General features: G+C 40.9%; 1 long non-coding RNA gene across 1 annotated transcript; it reads left to right on the top strand.

Moving 5' to 3' along the window:
- Window positions 1-1,091: 1,091 nt before the first annotated feature.
- LOC148123418 (uncharacterized) lies at window positions 1,092-7,653 on the top strand. The gene is made up of 3 exons (XR_015738645.1): window positions 1,092-1,179; window positions 5,672-5,823; window positions 7,524-7,653. It is a non-coding gene; the product is annotated as an uncharacterized LOC148123418 (long non-coding RNA).
- The last annotated feature ends 5,191 nt before the right edge of the window (window positions 7,654-12,844 follow it).

The raw sequence follows: 12,844 nt of genomic DNA, 5'->3' as shown, positions 1-12,844 counted from the left end.
GATTGTTTTGGCTATCCTGGGTTTTTTGTTTTGCCATATAAACTTGATTATTGTTCTCTCAAGGTCTGTGAAGAAGTTTGATGGGATTTTGATGGGGATTGCATTGAATCTATAGATTGCTTTTGGTAGAATTGCCATTTTTACTATGTTGATTCTCCCAATCCAAGAGCAGGGGAGGTCTTTCCATTTTCTGGTATCCTCCTCAATTTCTTTCTTCAAAGACTTAAAGTTCTTGTCAAATAGGTCTTTCACTTCCTTGGTTAGAGTAACCCCAAAATATTTTATGCTATTTGTGACTATCATGAAAGGTGATGTTTCTCTGATTTCCCTCTCTGCTTCTTTATCCTTTGTGTATAGGAGGGCCATTGATTTTTTGGAGTTGGTCTTGTATCCTGCCACATTACTAAAGGTGTTTATCAGCTGTAGGAGTTCTTTGGTAGAGTTTTTGGGGTCACTTATGTACACTATCATATCGTCTGCAAATAACGAAAGTTTAACTTCATCCTTTCCAATACGAATCCCCTTGATCTCCTTATGTTGTCTTATTGCTATTGCTAGAACTTCAAGCACTATATTGAAGAGATATGGAGAGAGTGGACAGCCTTGTCGCGTTCCTGATTTTAGTGGAAAGGCTTTGAGTTTCTCTCCATTCAATTTGATGTTAGCTGTCGGCTTGCTGTATATTGCTTTAATTATATTTAGGTATGATCCTTGTATCCCCAGTCTCTCCAACACCTTTATCATAAATGGGTGTTGAATTTTGTCAAATGCTTTTTCAGCATCTAGTGAGATGATCATATGGTTTTTTCTTTCAGTTTATTTATATGATGGATTACATTGATAGATTTGCGTATGTTGAACCAGCCCTGCATCTCTGGAACGAAGCCGACCCGATCACAATGGACAGCCTCTCCAATGTGCTCCTGGACTCGGCCCGCCAGCACTTCACTGAGAACCTTTGCGTCGATGCTCCTGAGTGAGACCGGCCTGCAACTCTCCCCCTTGGCCGTGTCCCTGCGTGGCCCTGGTACCAGGGCAACTGCAGCCTCATAAAAGGAGCTAGGCAATGACTCTTCTGTTTCTACACTGTGGAATACGTTAAGGAGCATAGGTACTAACTCCTCCTGGAAGCTCCGGCAGAACTCCGCACCGAAACCATCTGGTCCTGGGCTCTCCCCGGTAGGGAGATCCCCGACAACAGCTTCTAATTCCTCGCGACTAACAGGTCTATTCAGATTGCTCGCCTGTTCCTGGCTAAACCTTGGCACATGGCAATCATCCAAAAAAAATGTCCATCTCCTCTACATCCTCCAACTCCGTGGCATATAAACCCCCACAGCAAGATCCAATGATTCTCTGAATTTCCTCTGTGCCCGTGGTCATGTCCCCCCTCTCATCTCCGATCCCACCAATTTGCATGTTCTCTCTCTGCCGCCTGACTAATTTGGATAGGGGTTTGTCAATCCTGTTGATTTTCTCCAAGAACCAGCTTTTTGATTCATTGATTCTTTGGATTGTTCTCTGTGTCTCTATTTTGTTGATTCCAGCCCTCAGCCCGATCATTTCCAGTCTTCTAGACCTCCTGGGCGAGTCAGCTTCTCCTTTTTCTAGAGCCTTCAAGTGTGCTGTCAAGTCTCCAATGTGTGCTCCCTCCGCCCTCTTTAATTGGGCACCTAGTGCTATGAACTTTCCTCCCAGCACTGCCTTCACAGCGTCCCACAGGCTTGAGCATGTCGCGTCCTTGCCTTCATTAAATTCAAGGAAGAGTCCAATCTCTTTCTTTATTTCTTCCTTGACCCAGGGGTGATCCAGTAGTTGACTGTCCAACCTCCACGAGTTTGTTGGCTTCCTGGGGGAAGCATTGCTGCTGAACTCTAATTTTAGTCCATGGTGATCTGACAAGACACAGGTGGCCACCACCATCCCTTTGTATCTGTGGAAGTTTGCTTTGTTACTGAGTATGTGGTCAATTTTTGAGAAGGTTCCATGAGCTGCAGAGAAAAAGGTACACTCTTTCCTATTTGGGTGGAGTGCTCCATAGATGTCTGCCAAGTGCACTTGATTCAACACCTCCAACAAATCTCCTAACTCTCTGCTTGGTTTCTGTCTGATTGACCTGTCCATTGGTGAGAGAGGAGTGCCGAAGTCTCCCACTACTAGTGCGTGTGGCCTGATGACTGCCCCCAGTTCCAGAAGAGCTTCCTTCACATATGTGGGTGCCCCTACACCAGGAGCATAGATATCCAGGATTGAGACTTCCTCCTGATGAACCGTTCCAGCTATGAGCATGAAGTGTCCATCTCCACCTCCTCTGACTGATTTTAGTTTGAAGTCGATTTTGTTAGATATTAGAATGGCCACACCCGCTTGTTTCTTAGGTCCATTTGCTTGGAAAACCTTTTCCCAACCCTTTACTCTGAGTAGGTGTCTGTCTTTGTGGTTGAGGTGTGTTTCTTGTAAACAGCAGAATGTTGGATCCTGTTTTCGTATCCAATCTCTAAGTCTGTGCCTCTTTATAGGTGAATTGAGTCCATTGATATTAAGTGATATTAATGACCAGTGGTTGTTGACTCCGGTCATTTTTTTTTTTTTAGGTAGTAGAGTGTATGTGTTTTCCTTCTTTGATTTGTGCTTGTGAATGGTCGCTAGATGTTTGAGTTATTGTAGGCAGTGTTAGGAATATTGGATTCCTTTGGTAGTGATTTTCCTTCTAATATTCTCTGTAAGGCTGGATTAGTAGTTACATATTGTTTAAATTTGTTTTTATCCTGGAATATTTTGTTTTCTCCGTTGATAGTGAATGATAGCTTGGCTGGGTATAGTAGTCTGGGTTTGCATCCATGGTCTCTTAGTTTCTGCAGTACCTCTATCCAGGATCTTCTAGCTTTCATGGTTTCCATAGAGAAGTCTGGTGTAAGCCTGATAGGTTCACCTTTATAAGTTACTTGACCTTTTTCCTTTGCAGCTCTTAAAATTTTTTCTTTAATCTGTATGTTTTGTGTTTTGATTATTATATGGCGAGGGGATGTTTTTTTCTGATCCAGTCTATTCGGTGTTCTGTATGCTTCTTGAACCTTCATAGGAATATCGTTCTTTAGGTTGGGAAAGTTTTCTTCTATAATTTTGCTGAATATATTTTCTGGGCCTTTGATCTGCAGTTCTTCTTCTTCTTCAATCCCTATTATCCTTAGATTTGGTTTTTTTATTGTGTCCCAGATTTCCTGAATGTTTTGTGATGAGAATTTGTTGGATTTGCCGTTTTCTTTGACCAGAGCATTTATTTTCTCTATGGTATCTTCAGATTTTGAGAGTCGTTCTTCTATCTCTTGTATTCTATTGGTTATGCTTGATTCTGTATACTCCGTTCGTTTACCTAGGTTTTCCATATCCAGCCGGTTCTCGGTTTGTGTTTTCTTCATTGCCTCCATTTCAGTTTTCAATTCTTGAACTGTTTCCTTTACTTGTTTGATTGTTTTTTCTTGGTTTCTCAGGGTCTCATTCACGGATTTACTTATTTCTTCAAACTTTTTGCTATATTTCTCATCTATTTCTATACTCATTTCTTCAAACTTTTTGTTATATTTATCATCCAATTCTTTAAGGGAGTTATTCATATCCTGTTTAAGGGACTCTATTGCTTTCATAATGGCACTTTTTTCCACTTCTTCTGGGTTAAGGTGTTCAAGTCCTTCTGTTGTAGGGTCCTTGGGATCTAGTGTTTTCATGTTGTTTTTCAGATTGTTGGATGAGGTCTTGCCTTAGCGTCTGCCCATCTCTTACTTCAAATGGTCTCTATTGGAACTTCTGTTACCGGGTCAGGTTCCCTTCTTGGGCAGGGACTTCACTGACAGAATGCCCACCTTTCCTCAGGCAGGCTATTGAAGCACAGGCACTCACTCTTTCTGGGATGCGCTTACAATGCAGGCTCAGCTTGCAAGGCAGCTGAGCTGGGGAAATTTTATGGCCCCAGAGGGAAGGGAGAAATATAGGAATTCGTGCCTGGATGGGAGCTGGGATGGCAGGCGGGAGTGGGTAGCCAGCACTGCAGGGCGACCTGGGCGTCTGTGGGATCGGGGAACGCCCAAGCTCCTCCTCACCGGGACCCTGCCATGGCCCGAAGAAAACTCACCCCACCGATGGCCCTCTGCTAGAAGTCAGGGCCCCTGCTGGTCAGGAATGTGGCTGAGCTGGCACCTGGTCCACCTGTCCTCAGGGAGGCCTTTAAGACCCAGGAACTGCCTCCAGCCGGGCTGCGCCTACAGCCCAGGCCCAGCTCGCAAGGCAGCTGAGCTGGGGAAATTTTATGGCCCCAGGGGGAAGGGAGAAATATAGGAATTCGTACCTGGATGGAAGCTGGGATGGCAGGTGGGAGGGCCCAACAACAATGGAATTGGTGGTCTGGGACAGTTGACTCTGTGGGGTGGCTCTTTGGGAGCATAATCTAGGGAGTCTTGCATTTCAGTTAGCAGGCTTGTCATTTTCCTGTTTTTCTGACTAGTGTGCCCTGTGCCTCAAACTCTGCTTTCCTCTAAGGTGATTTTGGGCAGTGTCAGCTTGAAAGTTAATGGTAACTAGGACATTGCTTTAAACTTATGTGTTATCCCCCTCCCGCATAGAGCTTTGGTGGAAGTTTCCCATTCTCTGCGTGTCCCTCTTTGTTTGCCATAGACATCTCACATGTTGGTGTCTAAGTATAGTTAGAGTATAGCTCAAGGACATCTACCCTGAGTGTCATTTTTCCCAGTTCCCAGATCCTGAGCTCAGGGATATTGTGATCTCTACTACAGAATTTGTGAAGAGTTAATGAAACTGCGTCATCAAAACATAAGTTTCATCCTGACACAGGACAGGCCTCCCAGGCACATTCATCACCTGCCTCTTCTGGCTCCATTGGAACAAGGGCAGAAGTTAATTGCCAGCTGAGAAAGACAGGATCTGCAAGCATTTGGGATAAAGGAACATGACCCAAAATTCTGAGTGTTCTTTCTGGGTCATAGAGATCATGTTAGCAAATGGGGATAAAAGAATGCATGAGTTAGTGACAGAAAGAAAAATCTACTTATCCTTAAGTAAAGTCTCTAAGTCTGGGACATTTCTCCCTCCTGGGAGAAACCCTTCCAATTGATATTTCAATATCAGTCCAAGGTGAGCCAAGAGAAATAAGAGATGCTAGGAGGGGAGGAAGAATCGTAACTGGAATCTCATAGGAGGATTGGAATTTTTTGTGACCATGACACGGGCTGAGAATTAATTTCTGTATCTATCCATAAAGCTGTAAATGGAAGTTTCTGTTCTGCCTGCAGTAGTTCAGTCCCAAAGAATCATACAGAAACTACATTAATTATAACACCATTTGTCTGATGGCTCAGGCACATTCCTAATTCATCCTTATATCTTAAATTATTAATCTGTGTATTGGCAAGAGTTTGTGACCTACCTGGAAGTTTCTGGTATTTTTCTCCTTTGGCAGCTACATGGTGTGTTCTTGACTCTTCTTTCTTTCTTCCTCTATCTCTGCTCAGATTTCCTGCCTTGATATGTTCTGCCCTGCAATAGGGCAAAGAAGCTTCTTCTTTTAACCAATGATAATAAAACATATTCATAGCATACAGAGGGGAATCCTACATCATAAAACCAAGACTTCACCCAAAGCTCAATGTTGTCCTTTCAGGGATCCTCTTCCCAAGATCTGTGAATTTTTTTCACTTTGGTTCAACTGATGCCAACGGCTGATTCTGGACAAGGGAGATATAGGATCTTCAAGTACTGGTAATGATGTTGGGGATAAAGAGCTCTTAGCATGAAATTTTGGGCTGTCCACTGGTAAGTCAAGAGTGCTGTGTAGGTGGGTGAGAGGTATCATTGTAAAAGATTAAGGAGGGAGGGGGAGGTAGGAGGGTGAGTGGGAGGGAATAGGAGGAGCGGAGGAATTGCAAATATTTGAATGGAAAAATTAAAAAAAAAGAACTCTTAGCATGAAAGTTTGAGCTGTCCACTGGTAAGTCAAGCGTGCTGTGCAGGTGGGTGAGTGGCATCATTGTAAAAGAGGTGGAGGCTTGACTCTGGATACTAATAGTTATCTGAGAGGATATGATTAGATCATCTGAACCCTCTGCAGCAAACTTAATAAAGCCACATGTGATACCTGCAAAGAAAAGGGAAAATCCTGTTGTTTGGAACACTCTAGTATCTCTTCTATTCCCTTAGTTGTGCATGTATCACCCACAGCTGATGTGCAGATTATTAGAGGAGTATTCATATAGCATACACAGTCCTTGATCCATTACTGGCACAACTCACAAGAGAATCCACTGGACTCTCATGTGTGCACTGAGTCTGAGCCTGAGATTTCCCGTCTTCATCACCCTGAGCCTCACTATAAAGGAGAAGTCCCCCACAGCATTCTAGCTCAATGCTGGTTGTAGCTTGTGATGGTGACCTCAGGTAACAGTGTTTTGTAGACGACAGAGAGAAGATGGCCTGCTGTGGTAGTTCTGACCCTTACAAAGGTCTCTTCCAACTAGTGTTGGTTTTTCTAACTTTCACCCACACTCCAACTCCTTAGAGAACTAGGCAGAAGAAGAATCACAGGCAGATGCACGAGGAGTTGAGTGTTCAGAGATGGTAGTTCTCCTGTGTTGTGTGGGAGAAACAGTTTTCATCATGTGTGAGATGAGATGCAGAACTTGATGATACAGACTTAGGATTTAGAGTCAGATACCCATTGTCTCTTCTGGATATCACTGACACACTGCCTGCCCTCTACTAAAGAGTGCTGTGTCCCTCTTGCTGTACTGATATCCACTGCTGAGCCGGGGCCAGTGCCCTCCAAGACAATGATATTTAAAGAAGTTCTTCAGATAGGACAGAATAATATTTCCTATTTAACTTCCCTGACAAGTACCTACAAAACAGTTCTCAGGACTTGTGTGCACAGAAATCTCACACATAAAACCAGAAATGGGCCTGTCATTCAGATAAATTAGCAGACTATGTCATAATATTTACCAATCTTGTTAGGTGTTTGATGGTGAGTGAAATGAGACACGGATACCTGAATTCAAGGAATGAGTCATAGAATGTTCTTGGAGAGGGAATATAATAGTTTAAAGGTAAGCTTGAAACAGAACCATTGTCTTGGCCCATCATACTTTGTTTTGTACAGTTAAGGGCCATAACAACATATTTTCTGAAATGCAGGTTGCTGTTTCCTTCTTTCCTTCTTTTTATCCTTCTTTCCTTCCTTCCTTCTTCCTTCCTCCTTCCCTTCTTTCCTTCCTTCCTTTTTTCCTCCTTTCCTTTGTTTATTTCTTTCTCTTCAGGTGTATGAAAAGTTATTTTTACTGCATGTATATTTGTATGCCGCAAATATGCCCAGTGCTCACAGAAGCCAGAAAAGGGCATTGTATATCCTGGAAGTGGAATTACAGATAGGTTATGAGAGGTTTTGGGTGTGCTGAATACAGAACTTAGATCGTCTACAAAAGCAATCAGAGCTCTTAATTACTGAGCCATCTCTCCAGCACTCCCAGGTGAATGTTCTCAGAGGCAGACCTGACTGGTAGAGTGTCATGCACAAGATCTTGCTGGAACTGTGAATGGAAGAAGCAGGTGTGTTTTACAGATGTGGATTAAAAATTTAGGACCCTCACGTTCTCCATATGATACTATTGTTACTAATACCTAGGATTTAAGGCCAATCCCCAAATGGAGTGCTTCTCTAAAGAGTACAATGGAAATTTATGAGAGACAGATGCTAAACTTGTTTAAAACCAGTGACTCCCTGAGCAGAACCCTATGTTAATTGCCGAATCTTTTGCAAGGTTCAAAGCAAATCCCTGTCCTTCACATTTCTGGAGTAGTAATAGCAGCATGCTAGGAATCACAGAATTTCCCATCCAGTAGATTATCTTGGGAGTCCTGGGATTTGGTAGAATTATCCAGAAGTGATGTAGAGCAAAACTGAACTCTCCATTTGTTTTCACCTCACAGAACAGCCATATTCCCAAGTTTTCAATGGCCAAGAATAACACCTGTGAAAAACAGCTGATCCTGCTACACATACACCCGAGGAGGCTCCGAGGGTACAGACACTAGATACGTGGTTGTACACATAGAGATTATCTGTTACCCATTACTTGTGAGACAGATGTACACACTATGATTTCTGTATCTCTTTCCAGTAATAACACACATTGTTAATGTATTTTGCCATGGTGATAAGGTAGTCTCAAACACAAACATGTCCTTGACACTGGAACAGGACAGCTGTCCAGATCAGCACCATCTGTTACTACTTGCCAATAGGAGAAAATTTGCTAGAATTAATCTCAAAGGATCTGGGGCCATAAGGAGGACTTGTGGCTTCTGGTCCTCTTCTTAGGCTCCATGAATTTCCTGTAAAGTCACATAAGTTCATCAGAAGAGCTGGCTAAGGGCCTGGGCAATGGAGCAGCTCGGCTCTTCATAATAAGACTCAGAAGAAGATGTTCATTTGGCTAGTTGATGCCAAAGGACTTGTGAAGTCTTCTGGAGATGGAGTTAGGTAACCTAGTGAGGTCTCTTCACATAGGTGCTTGGAACCCAACTCAGGTCCTTTGGAAGAGTAGCATGTACTATTAAACACTGGGCCTTATCTCTGGCCCTCCTTTATCATTCTTTTCCTTTTACCCTTTGTGGTTCCATTCAACTCCTGAATTCATCTCCCAACTATCTGTCTGCTTTCTGGTCAAATGCAGCTAGGGCTTTGGGAGGGCAGAATGCCCTTGCTGTATTTAGATGTTCCAAGTCCTAGAAATGGCTCAGATACCTGTGGATGAATAGGAATGATGGAGTTAATGAGTGAAGAATCATACAAGAGAACTTATTTGAAGGAATCTCATGTTGGCAGATAACAAGATAGATTAATGACTTGGTTTGAGTTTTATTTTACCATTACTTATGCATTTTAGATATGTGTATGAGAGATAGTAGCAAAACTTCTGAATTAAATCATCCAATATCCTTTGCAGATATACTGACCTCAGAATGGAAACCAGGGCATGTGTTATATTGAAGAAGAGGTTTTGCTTTTGTTTCCACAGGAGAAGAAAGGCTATGGATACCATCAAAATTGATGAAGATTTGACTTGAATAAGAGATACTTCATAATTACAAGAGATGATAGTTCATCAAATAGCATGGCGGTTTAATCTTCCTTCCTAGATTTAATCTACCTACACTAGGTAGGTAGTTTAACCTACCTAGAAAACTAGTAAATGCTTTTCACTTTATCAGATGTAAAGAGAACATTCCCCAAAATTAGGGTTGGTGAAGGATTGTGTTTCTGTCATTTCTGAAGAATAAAGGTATCCAGATAACGAATCTGAAGACCACTGAACAAATGAGACATCTGAAGAGAAAGGACAAATCATCCAGAAAAAATGTCTCAAGAGAAAGAGTAAATTGGCCTATTGGCATATTACATGTCTGACAGGATAAAATTTAATAAATCTTTCCAAGTGTTTGTTTCTGTGGTTTTCTACAGACATATAATGCAAATTGTCTTTTTATCATTGCAGTAAAATTCAAGATTAAAGTTGTCTTTGGCAATGTGCTAGACTTTGTTGACTCTCCATGGGAAGCCTTACCTTCCATGAGGAGTGGATGGGGGAAAGGTGGGAGCAGCAGGAGAAGGTGGGGAGTGGGAACTAGAATTGGCATGTAAAATTAGAAAAGATTGTTGTTTTTTAAAATGAATAAATAAATAAAGAAAATTTAAAAAGCTGTCTTTGGAGTTGAAATGTGGCTCTCTTTTTTTCTCAATCCACGCATGCTTATTAAAGTGAAATCCAAAATCTCTATCTCATGTCAGAAGAGCCACCTGATATGGGACAGAAGAAAAACAAATATTTAAGTACTATTTTATTGCCACTAATCTCATAATCCATATTGTATCTTTAAAGCTTTTCTTAAGGCAAACATATTATTACAAAATTTATAAGATTAATATATATGTATTTTAAAGTTTTGTCATGATATTAATGGTCATCTATAGTACTAATTAATTCTAGCCAAAAGCTTCATCTACCCTCCCAGTATGTGATTTCGGGTTTGAGTCCCTATCAGTTTTATGTAGTGAACCATGACCATGCCAAACAGTGACCTCTGAATGATGAGGCCCCACAAAGATTCCTCCAGTACTATAATACCACTAAACTGAAAAATACTGCCCAAAGCTTGGCTTTGGACTACAAACTGCTCAGAACAATTTCTAGGTGGCTAGTTCAGATGATCCAGCTTCACAGACTACTTCAGTTAGGACTTGAGACAAGCCCATTACACAGAAACTAGACAACAAGTGATAGAGCCATCTATCCCAGGGCTTGATAACTAACCTAAATTTTTCTTTTCCAGAGCCCTCAAAGTTGTTGTCATCCCATATATATATATGTGTGTGTGTGTATATACATATATATATGCACCTATACATGCATATATACATCTACATACATACACACATATTATATAATATATATAACATGTATATATAATATATATTATATATATATAATATGTGTGTGTGTGTGCATGCTTGTTTTTCTTTTCAAAACAAGAACCCTGAATCTAATCTATTTTGTTGAGCTTTTTACCTGATCATTACCAATAACAGCTTGTAATCAACCACCCTAAACAACGACAAACATTTATAACCCATTGAACTACCATTTTATACCACCTACATCACTGCTTGTTCTTACATCATGTTCTTAAATTTACTTCCTGCATCCCCAGACTTCTATACCCAGCAAAGCTTTCTTTCACCATCGATGAAGAAAACAAGATATTCTATGACAAAAACAGATTTAAACAATACGTATCCACAAACACAACCTTACAGAAAGCATTAGAAGAAAAACTTCAACCAAAGAAAGCTAACACCACCCACAATAATGCAGACATCTGATAACCCTCCAACAACTCAACTCAAAGAAGGGAAACACACAAACACTACCACCAGGAAAAGTAACCGGAGTTAGCAACCACTGGTCATTAATATCACTTAATATCAATGGACTCAATTAAACTATAAAAAGTCAGGTTAAGAGAATGGATACAAAAACAGGATACAGCATTGTCCTATTTACAAGAAACACACCTCACCCTCACAGACAGCTACTACCTCAGAGTAAAGGGTTGGGAAAAGGTTTTCCAATCAAGTGGAGCTAAGAAATAAGCGAGTGTGGCTATACTAATATCTAACAAAATTGATTTCAAACTAAAATCAGTCAGAAGAGATGGAGAAGGACACTTTATAATCAAAACAGGAACAATTCAAAATGAGGTCTGTCTCAATCCTAAATATATATGCCCCTAATATAAAAGCATACACATACGTAAAAGAAACATTACTAAAACTCAAATCACACACCAAAGCCTACACCCTAATAGAAGGATGAGAACTAACATATGTAGTGAATCAAATGGACTTAGCAGACATCTTTAGAACATTTTACCCAAATTGGAAAGAATATACCTTCTTCTCAGCACATTGTGAAACCTTCTCAAAAAGTGATTACATACTTGGTAACAAAGCAAACATCTACAGATACAAAAAAAATTGGAGTCAACACCTGTGTATTATCGGATCGCCACAGAGTAAAGCTAGAATTTAACAACAATAGCACTCCCAGAGAGCTTATGAACTCATGGAAACTGAAAGTAAACTACTGAACCACCCCTGGGTCAGGGAAGAAATAAAGAAAGAAATTAAAGTCTTCCTTGAATTCAATGAAAATAAAAACACAACATGCCCAAAGCTATGGGACACTATGAAGGCAGTGTTAGAAGGAAAGTTCATAGCACTAAGTGCCCACATAAAGAAAATGGAGAAAGCTCACATTAGAGACTTAACATCACACCAGAAATCTCTAGAAAAAAAGAAGCAGAGTCACCCAGAAGGTGTAGAAGACTGGAAATAATCAAACTGAAGTTGAAATCAATAAAATAGAAACAGAAAACAATGAAAAGAATCAATGAAACAAAGAGTTGGTTCTTTGAGAAAATCAACAAGATAGACAAACCATTATCCAAACTAATCAAAAAGCAGAGAGAGAACACCCAAATTAACAAAATCAGAAATGAAAAGAGGGACATAACAACAGACACTGAGGAAATTCAGAGAATCATTAGGTCTTACTACAAAAGCCTGTATGCCACAAAATTGGAAAATGGAAAGGAAATGGATAATTTTTAGATAGATACCATATACCAGAATTAAATCAATACCAGGTGAGCAGTAATTAAAGGCTCCTGGGCCTCTCTCTTAGTTCAGGAATTTGACTGGTGACATTAGTGATAAAAAATTGACCTTCATCCATAGTTATCATACATCTAGTCTCTTTCCTGCCTTCAGAGACATATGTCACTTTCCTCCTGGGATTAAATAAATACAGTCTTTGTCGAGCATTGAGTGCACAGGACAGACAGCGTGCTCAGCTATGTATTTTTTGTCACAGGACACGTAGTTGTGATAAAGGCTCCCTCTGGTGTTAAGACCCAAGGCAAGGACACAGCAGATAACAACTCTCTGAAGAGCCATTGTTCTCTGAGGGTATGGGGATGCTTATCAACATTGTTGCTCAATGTGTCGCATGAAGTAGAAACATAAAGGGAAGTCAAGAGTGATAGAGGGCAGTACTGAGAGTGGAAGGGACAAGGCAGTACCTTGGACACAAAATCTACCCTCAGCAGCTCACTGGGTTCTGGGAAGTGTTCCTGTCTGAGAGGAAACTCAAAGAACAGCAGAGACTGAGCTCCTTGCTGGAACTGAAGCTCTTCTCCTAAAAAGGAGGACTGTACAGTG

Source organism: Myodes glareolus, chromosome 1, assembly GCF_982192425.1.
Source record: "Myodes glareolus chromosome 1, mMyoGla1.1, whole genome shotgun sequence".
NCBI lineage: Eukaryota > Metazoa > Chordata > Mammalia > Rodentia > Cricetidae > Myodes > Myodes glareolus.
Note: the sequence above shows the minus strand (reverse complement) of the source record. Positions and strands in the feature narration are given on the sequence as shown.